The sequence below is a fragment of the Triturus cristatus genome, chromosome 7 (assembly GCF_964204655.1).
Source record: "Triturus cristatus chromosome 7, aTriCri1.1, whole genome shotgun sequence".
Classification (NCBI taxonomy): Eukaryota; Metazoa; Chordata; class Amphibia; order Caudata; family Salamandridae; genus Triturus; species Triturus cristatus.
The window spans coordinates 905,230,954-905,244,668 of NC_140590.1; the positions used below are offsets into that span (position 1 = coordinate 905,230,954).

Genomic DNA, 13,715 nt, shown 5'->3' on the forward strand with positions numbered 1-13,715 from the left:
CACCAGTACAAATTCAGCATGTTTCCCTGGATCAGCTGGATCCCAGATCCAGACCCGAATTAGCTGCTGGAACAAGGATCCATTAGGAGCCCCTTACTGTGAACACTGAGTGTAACATTACAGGAAATAATCTATATAATGGACATAGAGGGAGTGAGAGGGATGCTAGGGGAGAGCGTGGACATGATGAGCCCATTATAAAGGTGATCAGGTGCATGGTATGTGATGGAAACTTGGGGGTTCTGAGGTGGTAAAGGGGCATGTGATGAGAATAAGTGGGATTTGATGAGCATCTCTGGATAAAGTGTGAGTGAGAGGTGTGCATAGGGACAGCATATGCTATATTATGAAAGCATGTAATGTGAGGCAGGCCACATCCTATTTCTGAAGTATTTATTTTTTAGGGGTTTTGTACAGTGCTACAAGCCACTGAAGGTAGCCTTAGAGCACCGTGTGGAAGATAAAATCAGTATTGATATTGATAGGATGTTAAAGGATGGTAACTGTATCAACAGTAGTTGTTGATCTCAGATGAAGATTTTAGAGTCTTATGAAGAATCAGCATGCAGCCCTCTGTAGCGTGGGTAAAGGACCGGAACGGACACCGAGATGTGTTAAAGCGGGTTTTATTACTTTGAAAGATGTTTCCTCCTCCTCGTCAGTCTTTCAGGGCTGCTGGGACCGGTGTCAGCCGTGTGTACAGGGCTCCGTTCCCTCCCAGTCTCTCTTCGTACGTGCTCCCTCCTCGTCTGGCGGTGGGTCCCCCGGGGCTCAGTGTCCATGCACCGGAAAAAAAAAAATAAGAACAAGAGCAGGGGTCAGGCGTCGCTTCTATTATGTTCTAAGTGTAAGGGAGGGTCGTGAAGGGACACCAGAGCACTTGTAAAAACACTATGGGGAATCAGGGTGTGCAGTGCTCAAACCGGGATGGCAAAAGGCAACTCAAAACAACAAAAATAAAAAAAACGCTGTTTCAAGGCCTACGGGGGTACGCTATCTCACCTCCCGATCCAGCCTGTGAAACGGTTGCGTACCTGTAGAAGCCATGTTCCTCCAGGAGCGTGGCTGGGTGATTCGCGGGGTCGTTGGCCTCCTGGCTCTGTCAGTGTCTTCTTCCTTTCTCGCTGTTCCAATACCTCCGTACAGCACGTTCTTCTCCTCCTCCGACTCGTCTCCCTCGCCGGTGTACTGCCACACTCTCTTCTGGGTATCCCTCTTCCTTAAGACTCCATAGGAAGTTACTTCAGGGGGCAGAGCCACGTCCCTTGGGATTCCCCAGTCAGAGACGCCTTCGTCTAGAGAATCGTCCAGGCAGGAGGGGTTTCTGGGATCCGTAGTCCAGGCATCCTGTCGGGGAGAAAGAAGAGGTGGAGAGGGAGGTGTGGCGCTCCACCAGCTGACATCATCCATGCGTTTCTCTTGTGACAAGCTAACATTGTCACACCCTCCTAAGGAGTAGCAGATGTAGGGTGAAAAAGGAAGGAAACATGAGAGGAATTCACGGAAATGTTATAATGCAGAAAGAGATAACAAGAAATATACAACTTGGATTTTGTCTTGAATCATAGTGTTCCGCATCAGATTTCCTATAAAACAAAAAATAGAGGTCCAATATTGTTGTATCTTCATCATCAAATAAGCATTATTCAGTTAAAAGGCAAACCATAAAAGCAAGCATGCATATGAAATTAATTTAAAAGAAGGTACATCTCGTTCAAATAGTGCAACCAAGCAAAAAGATCCAATGTCATATCACAATCGATACGAATTTCTAACTGTGCTCATTAATTCATTAATAAAAACAAACCACTCCTTAAAATCAAATTCATGGCCCCAGAACAAATAGGCATTCGCCTTGAGATGCAGAGAAAGTTAAAAATGAGTTTGCCATTAAAATAAATAAAATAATATACAACCATTTAATCCAGCTCCTCAATAATATGATACATGCAATTAATTAATTTTGCTAAAAAAAGAAAGGGCCATACATTAGAGCAAGCTTCTTTACCCACCCTCTTTCCAGCTTTGACCATGTCAGCAATATATCTGTACACTGTGAAAAACATTTGGTCAGTTTGCAACAGTTGCAGGTACATCAAAGCTGTTTTACACTGCTCTCGGTACAGCCCACAAAAAAACAGCACATGCAATTGAGATTGAGGTGCAATAGAATCACAAGGGCATACTACCAGATCTTTTGCAATATACACATTGGAAGGGTAAGCCACCAAAAAGTGGGCTTTCCAAGCCTACGTCTTATCAGAAAGTATATGTGGTGAACAGAAATCCTTAAGAGATATGGTTCAATGTTAGGGGATGTATATAAAAGAAAATAAGATGCCACCATTCCCTTCCCTAATTCAACCTTCTGCCTCTATTCTGCTATCTGATTTAAGAGTTATCTTCTAACAGATGATATGTCCCGAGATATTTTTATCGCCCTATTAGCAAGCTGTCGCTAACATGTCAGAGATATTTATTGCTAATGACATGAAAAGTAGGCGTTCCTCACTAAAAGTATATGGAAACACTCACAAACACAACTTCTCCCTATTATCTATGCCTGCATTGAGAGAGAAAAAAGTCACGCTAACCGCGATTATCACTGGTTCCTAATGCCTGATTGAAACCTGACTGAGCCACCTTTTAAATGGGAGGTGGATTGTCAGGCTGAGGCCACCTTGGCTTATTACCAAGGATTTCACTATCGCAGTAATTACATTGCTGGATTTCCAGCAATGACCAATCATTTCGCTGCTATCTCTGGATTTTTTATCGCCTTGGAGATATGCGTTGCTAATAACGCGCTATCTCCGCAATTAAAACCAGCGATAGCCGGCGGTAAATAAATTGACGCTAAGCAAGCTTTGCGATATTTATCGCAAAACGTTGCTAATATGCCCCTGGGTTGGTAAAGAACTTCTATCTGTCAATTGCTAATAGTGTTTTTTTTAAATACTTAAGCGACTAACTCTTGTGTAGCCTGAAAGTTTTAGGCAGTCAGAGATCAATGACTGCGTCAATGTTGCTTCTGATCTGGCCCATAATGGAAGTCAGTGCAACGTTGGGGCCATCCCTACTGTGTATCACAAATACTGAAGTCCTACATCTTCGTGAGCTATGATGAAGGTGACACTACCAGGGAGCTAGAGCAATCTTCTTTAGAACTTATTGTCATAGATCTGTAACAGCGAACAGTCACCACCAGCACCACATGTAGCAATAGGTATAGGTCTATCTTTATAGATAGTGATGGCAGCCTCCAGGAGGATTGAGCGCAACTTAGAAGTGAATGTGTATAGGGACTATATTGTTGTAATTGCAGCATTGTCATAATCATGTAGACCCATGTCCCTTCTCCTGAGCATCTAGGCCACTGATTGCAAATGCTTTGATTTTGCTTATGTAAGAAATCTGGTGTATAATACACTAGCCATTGAACAAATATTAGTATGTCCACTCAAAGCATTATTACAGTTGTGAGCAGGGTCTTTCAATATTTCAGAATTCATACAAGATTTAATCTGAGCCTTCCATGTATTTATTAATTAGCTTATCATTCTGGCCTGTCCATTATTCACATTGCTAAAATATTTAGCTGATTGACCAATGTTCTTTTAATGTTCTATTAACTGAGTGTTTCTGCCAACACTGTTTCGGCTATAGGTCAAGCACTTCCTATTTCTCTGTTCAGTAAAATTTGCAACATAGTTGACATTTAAATTTAATAAAAACCGATCCATCACGCACAGATTTTCATTTTAGAGCATATTTGTGCCATTGAGATAAGATTCCAATTGTCATTCCAACTGCTAATTTAGCCCATCACTTGTTTTACCCTTCAATGAGTTTCTGTGGAGCTGAGGTTCCCACAGGCTAATTCTAATGTACTTTTCAGATGAGGATAAAGTATGAAAAATCTTCTTATTATCTGTGCTTAGTGTGTAATAAGAATATTTGATGAGAGGTTTGATGCCAGTCTGAGGTTGTTCGACTTTTGTTTAAGGAAAGCCCGTTAAGTGCTTTTTCACCTTGAATCTGAACCAGGAAATAATTATCATAAACACTAATAAATCTAGCCAAAATCATTGCAGTTGATCCATACATAAAACAAATGTAATGAGGAGTAAAATAAATCATTAGATTAAAGTCAAGATTTTCGTGAGGTACATTAGATTTAAGATAAGACCATTCCTGAGTTCTTCTATATCCAAGTTGGTTATAGTATTGTTATGTTCACCACATTGTTTGTTAAGGGAGAAATTTACTCATCAGAAAGAACTTGGTCTCCTTTTTGAATCGTGGCACATAGGTGTATCTTCTGATGTTCAGTGGGAGCGAATTCCACATCCTTGGTGCAGCTCCCGTGAACGTTCTATCGTAAGTCTTCTTCTTACCGAAGAATGCTGGTTTCAGTAGAAAATCCTACGATCCTCTCGAGGGTCTAGTACCTCTGGAAAGCATAATCCTGGATCCACTCATGTTATAAAGACTACTACATGTCATCAACTGCAATAATCTAGATTTGATCATTCCTTGATCATTCCCCTGAACAATGCCTGTTGAGCATTGTAAGTAGACCCAAAAAAGGGAGGATCAAATATAAGTTCCTCAATCTTGCATTTCTCCTGCAAAAACGGTACATAGGCATGGGGTAGTTGGGGACTAAGGGACCAGAGGAAATACTCTGAGCAAGAGACACTGTTGAATGATCACTGGCGGAGGAGGTGCACATCAGGCTGTCTCATAGACAAAAGAAGGTCACCAAGGACTTAGAAGTTTGGGGGGACATATTGACTACATTTGAAGTGGCTGGGATTGGCAGAGGGGACTAGCAGCATGAATCCAGTGCAATTGAAGGTGTATTATCATAAGCCATGGTCACCACTGGCCAGTTGCAGCAGAACTTGGAAGGGTATAGTGGGGTGATCAAGTCTAAGGGAAAGGATGTGTCTCTGACTGAGAGTAACCAAGAGGGACAAGTAATATTTTGTATTGAACGGACAGGATCCCACAATAAGGGGCAGGGACAATATAACTGAAGCAGGATGTTGGCGTGGAAAAAAGATGAGCCTCACAGTGTTTTCAGTTTTTGTATTGTTATGATATATAGGTCAATGGTAAAATGCATAAATAAATATTTTTTTTTAAATCTGGTAGAGCTAGTCCTCCCATTTGCTGAGAGAGGCCTAACTTTTTATGCTAATCCTTAGCTGTTTGTATCTCCACAAAAAGGAGCTAATTGATCTCTCCAAGTTTTAAAAAAATCATTTAGAACGCATGTTAATTATTCAAATTAACTAAAAAGTGGTAGTATATTCATTTTGCTCAATGCCTCCCTTCCAATTAGTGTCATTGGTTCCATCTCTCCAGCAAAACCTGTACATTTTATAAAGTGAGACATAATGCAGGTCCCAGAGATCTGAATAATTCTCAGATATCCCTTAGTATTTTTATACAAGTGAAATGATGGAGGGAGGACTTCCACTTGTGTTAAATAACATTACTACTGTTTTAGTTACATTTATTTTATACCCTCCCAAATCAGTGAAATCAAATATCAAATTGAGGGCCATCTGAAAGTTGAACTATTCAGCCTGTAGCAATTAGGTAGGCTGAGCGAAATTATAATTAGGGGTAATTTACAACGCCTACATGTATGGTGCAAAATGTGCCATGGCAACATCACTGATAACATTTTGTACTTTAAATAAATCAACAAAATGTCATTACTTTCATATGACTGACTCAGAGTTCAGAATTCTGAGCTGTCCTGGAAGTCAGTACAAGGGTTAATTTGAAGCTTTAAGCCCAGTCAGCTCTTCAGGACTCAGAATTCATCTCTTGAAAGTTTCCCTCTGTCACGTAGTGACTGTTGTGTCTCTTGGCACCCTGGATGGGGCCTAACAGGCCCAGGTAAAGTTCACCTGCTTGACTTGGAGAAGAAGCTATGACTGGGCCCTGGGTAAGAGTTCCATCCCTACGGCCCAGCCCAGGCTCTGAGAACCTGGCCGGGGGTGGCTGTTGCCCCTCCAAAGGCGAGTGGATACTGATTCGTAAGACATAATGCGACCACATGACCATCATTTCAGCTGAACCAATCGGTTGCTCTTAGCCCTTCCACCTGTTCGTGGATACCATAGGAATGAATAGCAGGCTCAGCTGGCCGGGTTTTCCTGGCAGCTCCGATGAGGGCTAAATTGACTCTTCAAGCCTAGTCAGAGTTCCAGGAGGTTGGACACATTTTCTCAAAAGTCTCCTTCTGTTTCTAAGTGCACACGGATTACAAGAAAGGCAGGTAGCCTTCTTCCAGATTTGTAGGGAGAAGGTGCTAGAGACCCCCTTGTCATCCAGTCATTGTTCCTGGGTGCTGCATGGGCACAGACAGGCCTTCCCCAGGCCCTCATGATCCTGGTCCGCAGCTGTCATCGAGTCCTGTTCAATGGGCTTTTCCTATGAGCCTGCCTTCCTGGAGAGGAGGAAGGGATGCAAGGCTACAACCCCATGCTCGGTGGCCTGCTTTAGCAAGCACTGGACTCTGATCAACTGGGCACACTTAGTCTTTATGAGGTGGACTGCTTGGCCACCCTCGACTGTTTCAACCAAAGCGCTCCCACACCACCTGGACTATCTGACTAAAGGGTTTGACTTTTAAGGAAGCTGCTCAGCATAGCTAAGGCCAAGTAGCCTAGCAGCTTGTGTTCCCCCAATGGTATCAGCAGAATGGATGGGGTCAACCCCCCACTCCCTCCCTTTGTCACAGAGCAGGCTGAGCCTGCCTGTGACCATGTGACTGCACTGTACCTCAGGTCTCTGCAAGCAAGCAGGGGCTCTCACAAAGGCTCTCAAAGGGTGTGAAGGTCATTCTAGGACAGGCATGCCACTCATCCTCCCATCCAGAAAGCACAGCTATCTGGCTGATCCTCCCAGTAGCACATGCTTGTCCCAAAGATTAAGCAATGCATGTTTAAATACACACAGCCAGTACATTGAAACTGCAAGTGGCTCATTAAAGCAGTTATGGCTCCTCTGATCCCTCCATTGGTTACTTGGATAACGGTGGTAATTCTAGATAAGTGCTGATCTTCAGGGATGCCAGCACTCATCAGGCTAAGACAAATCAGTTCTCGCCCATCTGCTTTGGTGACTCTTGATAACCATTGGCCAATTGTGCCCCTTGTCAAGGACAATAAATTCAGTTTTGTGCCCTATTAACATTCAATGATACTTTCTGCGCTTACCATGGTTTCATTCTGACACGGAGCCTGAGAAATAGCTACCAGATCAAAAGATGGTAGGAGGCACACAAAGTACCCACTCCCAACTTGTAGAGCTTGTGAAAAAAATAGCAATAGATGACTCTTTCAATACCCTCTAACTGGTATGAGAACACTTTAAATATCCGAGTCCTCCGGAGGGTAAAGTCAGGTACCGGGCGGGCGGAAGACTTTGACGAATGTGTGACTACAAGTCCCACCCCCCACCAGGACTCATGCCGTGAGGTTTACTAGTACTTCACAAATTAAAGCTTTTCAGAAGTCCTGATTGCCATTTAGAACCGTAAGTTTAAACGGTCCAAGACTCCACAGGTTAGGGTGTGCCTTAGCGTGCGTACACCGCCGTGGTAGTCCCCCCAGGTCCTGACAAATGCTTCGTTTATTCCTTTAGAAGCAGAAACATGTTGACCTCTTCTCACTTAATCTAGGATGCAACTGGCCCATTATAACTAGTTTTTACGCATCCGACACTTTCTTTTAACTGTGTCCAGTTTTCCACCATTAAATCGTTTTTGGATAAAATTGTGACACCTTTTTAAACTTCACTTTTCACATTACCTGCACTGTCTTCCCCCCAAAAAACAGCTCCGCTGTAGTTCAGGCGTCGCAGCACACCGGAGAGGCACTCGGCCTCTCTGGTGGGAACCCAATGATGAAGCATGTCACCAACCAGGTTGGTGAGTGAGGGATCTTTTAAAACACAGTGAGCACTTTTCTTGAGCTAGTTCTTTCTGAATTCAGGATTCACTCTTTTGTTGTTTGTTTCATACAATCCAGGGGGATTAAGAGTGGCTCCAGTAGCTTCCCTCCCACTCTTGTTGTTGATTTATATTTTAACACTTTAAATCTGTCAGAAATTAGGTTTTATTAGTTGTGCAGGATGTGCACAAGTAATATGGTCACAATTATCCCTATACTGGGAACTGGCACTTCATTGTAGCACTTGACTCTCTCGGGGAAGCAAAGTGGAGCAGTCCAAGGCCTACTCAGGGCAGGTGGTGTGGGCTAGTAGAAATGACCATTGGCACACACTATTAACAGACAATGGATGATTGCCCTTCCAGTGCTTTTTATATAGAAAAGGAAAAGTACATTTATTACACAGATGTTATTAAATACTACACATTCATTTACAAATATATACATCAGGCAGATTGAAAAAATCGTTGGTGTTATTCTAATATCACTTTAGACCCCCACTGGGTCATGATGCCAAACATCACAGTACCTCCCTCACATTTCATATAGCACATTATCATATAGGAGGATGGCACTTTAAACAAAACAGCCCTATTGGCTTTATCAAGGTTACCACATTAAAAGACAAGAATCACATGATTCCTCCATCACTGACATCCATAACCATATTTCATCTGCAATCATTATTAAAGTATTGCAACATTTATGAAAAATGATTGAAGCAATATTTACTTTAAATACAGTATTTCAAAACCATAACAAATTTGTGTCTTTTTTAAATCACTTTACATGGACACATGTAGTGGGGGTGAGGGTACTGTCAATAGGGAGGGGGCAAGAAGGTGCATACCTTGCCTGAGGGTTCCAGGTTAGGATCCCGGGCCTCATTTTCCAGTACACCGACTTGAAAGATGGGGTCACTAACCTGAGATAGAGCCTGGGGAGAGGGACCCACACACACCCTTCTCCCTGAGGTTTTAGTTAATTAATTACTATTGTGCTAACCTCTGGGCACTGGCCCTCCCCAAGGGTATTTTTTGGAAACAGTGGTGGAGCCCTATGTGCTCTATTTGTCTCTCAGGGAGCAAAGGTCAATAATCTATAAATATGAATATCTCTGGCCCCTCTGGGCCAGTTTCCCCAATCTACACCTCATATTGCTCCTCGTGGTAAGCCCTAGACAACTGGAGCCCTTGCAGCAGTCATCATAGTCTCTAAAATGGCACACTTTGCAGGAAGTTGGGCTCACTGGCTTCCTGCACCACCCTTTCTCTTTTTCTTGGCCTCTGGTGCTCCTCTCCTCTTGCTTAGGTACGGAAGTCCAGTTCTTCCCTCAACTGTTACTTAGGGGGCATAAGGGAACCAGCCTCACTAGTCGTGCAGAGACCCACCACTCCTGCTGGGGTCTGCTGTGGCAGAGTCCTTAGTCTATTAAGCATCAGGGGGCTTGTCCTTTTAGCATTTCAAGGTGTTGCCACAGTTGCAGTCTGGGTCCAGTATCCAACTCTCTTTCTCTCCCTTGTACAAGAGTTTCTAAATGAAGTGGAAAGTACTAGATGTCAGGCACAACTGGCTAATCCTAGGGTGCCACATCACCCCTCCATCCCTGTTCTAACTGTCCTGAACTTCATGCTGGGACAATCATAGATGCCACAGTCAAGAGGTCTCCGTAGATGTGCACAGGTTTCCACCCCTTGCTGACATCTCTGCCCAGGACTTTCCCACTAAGACTTCAAAGGGAAGCCACCTGCTGTGTTGGCTCCAGATGTCTGAGCTCCCTCCTTTGTTTGTTGGTGTTAATTGTCCATACCTTGGTACAGTGTGACAGCTAATTAACCGTTGCAGATTTTCTTACTTACCACTTCCTCCTCGAGAGCTGAGGGAAGCACTATCAACACTTTCAATTGCTCCTTTTGCGTGGGGAGGCCTCTGTTCCCTCTGCTGGGGGAGCAGAGTAATTAACTTGGTCCAGCAGGATGACAAGAGAAATATGACAATGCTGGATGACCCATAAGGTGTACATGTAGGTTCTTGGGACCTGCGTATTCAAACTTAGTACACAGTGTTCACCCCAGTTTGATAACTTGCTGAACCTAAGGGAAGGTAGGCCAAAGGGAAGTGAAACTGTGCTTTAGGGCAGATTCCAGCTATATGTAAATCATAGGGGCACTAAAGATAAACCAGTAAACTAAATTGACCTTACCTATGAGTGTCCAGAAATATTATCAGGTCTACCCAACGTCAGCATCTAACTTTGTGCAGTCTCTGCTTGGTCCAGGCTATCCGTATGCAATTTCCCGGCGACGCACAATGGCAGTTTCACATGTGCAGCCCACACACGTGCACATGCATGTGCACACATGCTCTTGTGTAACCAGTGAAGTGCCCCTTACCCAAGCGGCATCCCAGCATTCTTAACATAAAATGAAGACACTGGAGGTAAACATGCCAAATCCAATTGCCATGTGATTACAGTGGGTGAGACACAAGTAGTGAGACTCACAGACAGGAAAAGTTCAAATCCAGGTGATCAAAAAGGAAAGAATCTGTGTTTACTAAATTGGAAGGACCCATTTGTAACAAAATCATTTAGCGAGGATCCATTGGAGAGCTGTCAGCAGCCAAGTTAATTCAAGATCCAATAGTGTATATCAAAGTTACTGCAGGTAAAAAGCTCATAGTTAGATCTTGCAATCTAGCTGGTGGACTGCAACAAGGTGACCTACGGCCTGACCCAGTTCCTGCCTCTCAGCAAGCCCTTGATGCACTTGACTTTGTAGAAACAAACTGTAGGTAGTAGTGGTCCCTAGAAGGTAGTAAACCGCACAATCAATCTAAAATGTATATTTACTACTAACCAAATAAGTTTGAACAAATAAATCAATATATTCTGACCGGGGTGCTATAGTAGCTTTAAAACACCTACTACTCAGAGGTGCTATCAGCATGTTAGAGACTGACAAGCATGTAAATATACCAAAGAACAAAGCTCTTGCAGCACACCTCTTATAATGTATTAGAATCCAAAAACAGTATTGGATTACTTATACAATACTGTTTTGGGATTGCTATACATTATAAGAGATGTGGTGCAAGAGCTTTGTTCTTTGGTATATTAACGCACTTGACTTTGTGTCCAGGGTGTCTGAAGCATTTACTTTGAAAACATTAGCGTGTTCAAAGCAGGTTGATTGCCTAACTACATTAGGTAGGAATAAATGAAAAGGACTCTGGTTCTATATGGTTGTTTTTGTAAACTAGGGCCAATGATTGAGAGCGATATTCTGGGGTATTTGTACTTTGCTGCTTGAGGAGAATTTCTTGAAGTAATGAAACATGAACCAAAGCAAAAGTATTTGCCAAGAATGCATTTATTAATCAAGAATGAAAGTCAAATGTTTGAAGACAATCAGATACCATTGTAGTTTTGATCGTGAATGATGCCAACTTGGGATCTAGTGATGTTGTTCCCAAGACCTACAGAGCAGCTTCCCAGGAACCAAAGTCTTTGGGTTCCAGTGGGAGAATGGTTGCAAAAGCTGAACTTAATGGAATTGACAGAAGTGCACCATCAGAAGTGGAGACTGTGGCTTAATTTGACTCAACAAGGGAAACCTCACCTGGCCTAGACACGGGAAGAATTGACAAATTGATATCTCTTTCTTGATACAGCGGTTGTTGTAATGCATGGTCATTTTTAGTTGGTGGAGCAATTGTTTTGATTGATTCTGATAACTAACAAGACTCATCCATGGTAATTAGTAACATGACCACCAACGTTAACAATTCAACTTCTTAGAAGAATAAGTGGCGATCAGCAAAAAAAGATTGAGCAATAACAGTTCTGTGATTTCCTTAGTTGTCCAGTGTAGCATCTGTGCTACAATGAATGGATCATTATGTGTCTGCCCTTCACTGACAGGTGTGGGTAACCCGCTGAACCCAGTTAATGATAGCCATTGGAGATTGCAAATATTTCTCTTGAAAGAGTAATTCTCAATAAGTGCAGGTCATGAGATTAGGTCCCTTCCCTTTGTATACAGTGTTTGGTGCTACTAATGATTGAATGGGTTAGTGAAGTCCTTAGATCAGCCCTGGTGAGGTCAGCAATGACCCTGGAGGAGCATATAGAAGACAACCAAACTTGATAATTAGAGGAAGTAAAAGTCATAACAAAGTTTCTGTAGGTGAACCTTCAGAAGGATCATTAATTGCAGAGTGGATTGAGTGCTTGATGGTTCTAGCCCAAACCCTCAACTGCCTCCCGGATTGAACAGGGTCTAGGGCTCCCCTTGTGCACCAGTTGGTGGAGGGGGCCATGGCTGTAGAGTGCTGTGGTGAGTAATGGTCAAGGGGCAGGCTCCTCCACCCTAGAAAGATCCAACCAACAAGTAAGGACCAGGGTTGATCAATCTGCCCCTCCTGCAAGTCATTGCTCTATCGAGATAGAACTCATGCTCACCCAGTACACACTCAGGGGGACCAGAATGATAGAGACTCTCAAGCTAGGACCCCTGAGGTAGAGAGAAAGCCCATTGCTTCTGTTACAAAGTGAATATTTTTGTGCAATTTCCAAGTGGACACAAAAGTGGTTAGATCTGGGAGGAACAATCAAGAGGTTTTAGCAATTATAAATGTAGCTAGTATCTTAGTCGAGAAGCTGTAATCCCTATAATCACTTAAGTAATGTAGCAGGAAGGAAAGAATTAGGATCTAGACATTTTATATTTACTTTCCTAGGGAAGCATATTAGAATGTCTTGATAAAAGGAAGCTGGAATCTATCCTTTCATTAATACGTGGTTAAATAGAGAAAAGATGCTTTAATTCATAGATAATGCCTTGTAAACTCTAGCTGGAAAAACATTCATTGGATAGACTTAACTGCTGTCAGTATTTATTCTTGATTGAAAGAGGCAGTGTGTGCAGCCTCTTTAGTTAACTTGGGGATTTATAATTACTCGAAACAGTTGTTAATAATTTCCGTCAAGGAAGTCATTTGAGTTTGATATATATTTTCAAAATCTTTTGAAAAAAGTTGGCCTATCTCTTTAGATTTAGAGGTAATCTCACTAGTTTTAGAATCTATGATGTGATAAATTATGTTTTTATGATTAGATGCTGTGGTTCCTCAAGCATTAATGTTGCCAACTATCTCCACTTCCTTCTCCATTAGAAGTAGTCCAAAATGCTTCTGACCTCTTTCCAATGAAGAAATTGATATCAGGTCTAATTTTAACTGAATAAAAGCATTCACAGCTTCCTTTCACCAAATGTAGATTATGTTTATTTTTTTTCATTTTTTTTTACATTCTTGGCTTTCACATGCTATATTTCCCCCCTTAAAGTTGCATTAAAAACATCCCTACTTCTTCCAGTGATGGAGCACACTCATTTTCCTAGATATGTAATACAATACGTTTTTAAAGATAGTGAACACATGTTATGTTTACTGACAAGTAGAAAAAAAGTATCTTCCAGTGCTAATTACACATTGAGGCTCAGGACTCTGATTGGAGAAAGCTCTTTTGTATGATCCAACTGGAATTCAAATGGTAATGGCAGATGCAGGCTGATGTGGTTGTCAAAAATAAGCATATATCTTTTTCTGTGTGTTTTTCAATTTTCATGGATGATACAGCTGGAATTCTTTTCTTTTATTCAGTGCTTGGGTAGTTTAAAGTCATTCATTATAGAAAACTATAAAGATAGATTTGAGGGATGTCATTATCATATTGAT

At 42.2% G+C, this 13,715-nt stretch overlaps 1 pseudogene; it reads left to right on the forward strand.

Annotated features, from left to right (window-relative positions):
• Positions 1-10,312: 10,312 nt before the first annotated feature.
• On the forward strand, positions 10,313-12,186 carry LOC146810823 (18S ribosomal RNA; annotated as a pseudogene).
• Positions 12,187-13,715: the final 1,529 nt, after the last annotated feature.